The 5,061-nt window shown below is 34.3% G+C and overlaps 1 non-coding gene across 1 annotated transcript; it reads right to left on the bottom strand.

Moving 5' to 3' along the window:
- Nucleotides 1–423: 423 nt before the first annotated feature.
- On the bottom strand, nt 424–497 carry Trnai-uau (transfer RNA isoleucine (anticodon UAU)). Its single transcript has one exon. It is a non-coding gene; the product is annotated as a tRNA-Ile (tRNA).
- Between the last annotated feature and the right edge of the window lie 4,564 nt (nt 498–5,061).

Below are 5,061 nucleotides of genomic sequence, written 5' to 3'. Positions count from 1 at the left end.
TGAAATTTTTGACTTTTCATTTTTTCATGTGTGATCTGTTTTACTCATCTACTCACTTTTCTTTCCTTCCTCTTACCAGATGTGGATTCTTCAAATGTAACCTATTTCAGAAATTCATGTTAGATTCACCATGATTTATACATCCCTACATGCAGAATGTTGAATCTGGGGGTAGCTTGATTCCTCCAGTGCATAAAGTACCATATTGGTGCCTGGGTACAAGAGGACACCCAGGTACCAAGTTGGCAGCATCACTCCTAAGACTCTTATTTGAGGAGTGTTTCTCAGATAACCTGACTGATGGCAGAGAGTTTGTGTTCTATCCCCTGATCTCTTGGACTGTAATGTGCCAGCTTTGAGTGTGACAGATCACACCTGGGAAGAGACATGCCACGGGATTTCTTTTTTTTTTTTTTTTTTTTTTTGCGGTACTGGGGATTGAACCCAGGGACTTGTGCTTATAAGGCAAGCACTCTACCAACTGAGCTATAACCCCAGCCCTGCCATGGGATTTCTTTTAGCTCATATTTTTTATTGGTTTCCAGTCCCCATGAGCTTTCTAATGACAATGGTACATCATCATGGACATTACTATAGAACTTTATTTCAATATCACTATAATATATTTACATAATTTTTATTATACAGGCTCAGTGTGCAACATTTACTGATATAATTGTGGTTCAAAACTGGAGCTAGCAGGGCAAGTAGAAAAGTATTTTTCTGGGATTTCTCCTGGCACTACATACAGAAAGAATAATTGTGCTTAGGATTACATCAGATTGTGTCTTTTTCTTTCATGCTTATGTCAGGAAAGAGTCTTAAGTTTTTTTTTTCTGTTACTCAAATGAGAATTAATTTTCAGAAAAAATTCTACTGGTTTTAAGGCAATGAACAACCACATCCATGAATTCCTGAATATTAGTGCAAATGAATGGTACTTCGGGCTCCTGCTTTTCATTATTCCTGTTTGCAGGATGGCAGATTCCTTGGTCACACTGAACTTAATGTCATCCAATGACCTTGAGGCATAGGTGAATAAGGTATTTTATTCAATTAGTGTTATAATGCTTTGTATTTATAAGTCTGAAATGTTGAAAATGAGTTAGACCAGATCTTGTATGTCACAGAAATGATGATAGAATGCAAATTTTTTTGTTTTGTTTCATAATACAATTTTTTGTTGTTGAGAGAGAACATTTGAAAACCCGACTTTTGTTTTTTAGGTGTTTTTGTACCAGGGATTAAACCCAAGGTCAGGGTTAGCCCAGAGTCACATGTCTGCTAATTGTTAAAATTTTTTGTGTTAAAAAGTAGGAAACTCTTCTCTGATTATTTAAATTATATAAGTAATTTATATAAGTAATAAATTATATAAATTATATAAATTATATATATTTAAATTACATAAGTAATGCCCAAGTATTTTTATTTTGTTATTAGAGTTTTTATTTTGAGACAGTGTCTTAGTATGTTGCATAGACCCTTGCTAAGTTCCTGAGGCTGGCTTTGAACTTGCAATCCTCCTGTCCCTATCTCATGTGCCTGGCCTAAACCAGATTTTACAAGTCCTTTATCACATGCTAATATTAATCCATTTAACCTTATACTACAAAAATGCCCATAAATATTTGACTTCTGTGAAAAACATTTGTAAGAATGTGCATATGGCATTTATATGTACACCAATGTCATAAAATAAGAGATCTAAGTCCTAGTGATCAAATATGATTCATAAAAGTTTGAACACATGTGAATATTTGATTCATCTCTCTAATCCTTTTCTGGGATTTATCATGGCAGAAAGACTCAACACTGAATAAAAGAATGGAAAAAAAGTCACTTTACCTAATCATTTTGATGTAAAGACTGTCATTTCCGAGTGGTGATAGAGTGTTTTCATTTTCCACAAATACCACAGGGTGGCACTGAAACTGAAAAAGATGATTGCACAAAGCCAAGAAAAGAGCTTTCTAGAACTTTAATAAGAAAAGTAATTAGATAGATTGTGGGTAAGCTGAGCCACAAACAGGTAAGAGGGGAAATTAACTCAGGTTGTATAGCACAATAGGGTGATTAGGCTTTAATAATTATTATATAATTTAAATAGTCAGAGAAGAGTTTCCTACTTTTTAACACAAAAAATTTTAACAATTAGCAAGATTGAAATTGCCCTGACTTGATCACAACACATTATATACTCATGTTGAATTACAACACTGACTCCCAAATCCAAGTACAAATAATAGACTCCAATGAAAAATTAAACAAACATCAACACTTCAAAGTTTTAGCCAAGAATCTACATCATATCAGATTTTTAAATGGTATACCATGTTTATGGATATTTCACTTTTTTGGTTTCTCTTAACAACTTCACTTATACATCTACATGTTCTAAAGAGTGATGAAATGACTTAGTCTCACAGGCATGATTTTCTGGTGACTGTTATTTTTTATCATATGGCTGGAAATGATTGAAAATATATAATTACTAGTTAAGACACTTGGATTAAAGCAAAAACATGCCTTAAATAGGAAAAATTCCATTGATAGATCAATGCCAAATTTTCTGTGTCAAGTTTATGCTTCAACTCTGAACTGAAAAACTGCTTACCTCATGGAGATGATAATTGGGATTCTTTTGAAAGACCATCTTTCAAACATGGGACAAATTCTTCATTTTAATAAAAATCTTACAACTGAATGACTCAGAATTTATTTTGACTTCAATTACTACCCTAATTCTACATTACTGAGTAGAAAACATTAGAATATGTCCCTTCTAATATTGATAACTGGAATTGACTCACTTAGGACAGTTATTCTGGTGATGACAATAACATGTATATAACATGGAGAGCTACACTGGTGATTCAAAGACAGTCCTAAAATACCACTCATGGTTTTTCTACAGAGTGATAAAATGTTCCAAAATTATGAAAATTTCTTGAGGCAGTAACAGAGGTTGTCATCAATAAAAGAACCTAATTATGTTCTCCAAGTCAAATGTATGAGGAACTGAATAATAATAATAATGGCCAATATACTTAGAGGTTATCATATGTCATAAACACTTTGATATTTAGTGCTTTATCTGCTTGCACATAAAATATGTTTAGAATTCAGAAAAAAATCATTGCCCATATTCTACATATGGGACAATCAGTGTTAGCATCATAATATGCTTAAGGTCACACTTGAACTCAAAGGAAGATCACAGATGCAAATTCAAGCAATGTGTCATAGAGTGTGTAATTCTCAACACTGACTCAGTTGACTTATTAAAGATACAGGGACTGGTATTAAACCAGAATACAGATAGCACCAAAATAATATACCCATGAATAAAACTACTCCACTGAGATTTATTTCTCTTTTCTTTAAATTTATGTTTATTGTAAACAAATGGGATACATGTTGTTTCTCTTTGTACATGGAGTAACAGCATACCATCTGCATATTCATATAGTTAAATAGAGTAAAGAAGTTTGATCATTCCGTTATTTTTTAGCTTCCCCCCACCCCTCTGATATCTCTTTTCCCTGTATACAGTCCCTCCTTCCTCCATTCTTGCCACCCTCCCACCCCCCATTTTGTGTCATAATCCGCTTATCAGTGAGATCATTTATCTTTTGGATTGGTGAGATTGACTTATCTCACATAGCATGATATTCTCCAATTTCATTCATTTGTCTGCAAATGCCATAATTTTATTAATTTTATAGCTGAGTAATATTCCAATGTATACATATGCCACAGTTTATTTTTCCATTCATCAATTGAAGGGCATCTGGGTTGGTTCCACAGTCTGGCTATTGTGAATTCAGCAGCTATGAAAATTGATGTGGCTGTATCACTGTAGTATGTTGATTTTAAGTCCTTTGGGTATAGGCCAAGGAGTGGGATAGCTGGGTCAAATGGTAGGTCCTTTCCAAGTTTTCTAAGGAATCTCCACACTGCTTTCCAGAGTGGCTGCACGAATTTGCAGTCCCACCAGCAATGTATGAGTGTACCTTTTTCCCCACATCCCCTCCAACACCTATTGTTGCTTGTTTTCTTGATAATTGCCATTCTAATTGGGGTGAGATGGAATCTTAGTGCAGTTTTGATTTGCATTTCTCTTATTACTAGAGATGGTGAACATTTTTTCATATGTTTGTTGATTGCTTGTAGATCTTCTTCTGTGAAGTGTCTGTTCATATCCTTATCCCATTTGTTGATTGGGTTATTTGTATTCTTGGTTTTTTGAGTTCTTTATATATTCTGGAAATTAGTGCTCTGTCTGAAGTGTGAGTGGCAAAGATATTCTCCCACGCTGTAGGCTCTCTCTTCACATTGCTAATAGTTTCCTTTGCTGAGAGAAAGCTATTTAGTTTGAATCTATCCCAGGTGTTGATTCTTTCTTTTATTTCTTGTGCTATGGGAGTCCTGTTAAGGAAGTCTGATCCTAAGCCAAGAAGGTGAAGATTTGTACCTACATTTTCTTCTATAAGATGCAGGGTTTCTGGTCTGATTTCAAGGTCCTTGATCCTTTGTGAGTTGATTTTTGTGCAAGATGAGAGATAGGGGTTTAGTTTCATTATGTTGCATATGGATTTCCAGTTTTCCCAGCACCACATGTTGAAGAGGCTATCTTTTCTCTATTACATATTTTTGGCACCTTTGTCTAGTATGAGAAAATTGTATTTATTTGGGTTTGTGTCCATGCCCTCTTTTCTGTACCATTGATGTACCTGTGTATTTTGGTGCCAATATCATGCTGTTTTTGTTACTATTACTTTGTAGTATAGTTGAAGTTCTGGTATTGCGATACCCCCTGTTTCATCCTTCCTGCTAAGAATTGCTTTAACTATTCTGGGTTTCTTATTCTTCCAGATGAATTTAATGATTGCTTGCTCTATTTCTGTAAGTTACATCATTGGGATTTTAATTGGAATTGCATTGAATTTATATAGCACTTTTGGTAGTATGGCCATTTTGAAAATATTAATTCTGCCTATCCAAGAACATGGGAGATCTTTCCATCTTCTAAGGTCTTCCTTAATTTCTTTCTTCAAT

Source organism: Sciurus carolinensis, chromosome 19 (genome assembly GCF_902686445.1).
Source record: "Sciurus carolinensis chromosome 19, mSciCar1.2, whole genome shotgun sequence".
Classification (NCBI taxonomy): Eukaryota; Metazoa; Chordata; class Mammalia; order Rodentia; family Sciuridae; genus Sciurus; species Sciurus carolinensis.
The sequence above is the reverse complement of the archived record's forward strand: the minus strand, read 5'-3'. Positions and strand labels throughout refer to the sequence as shown.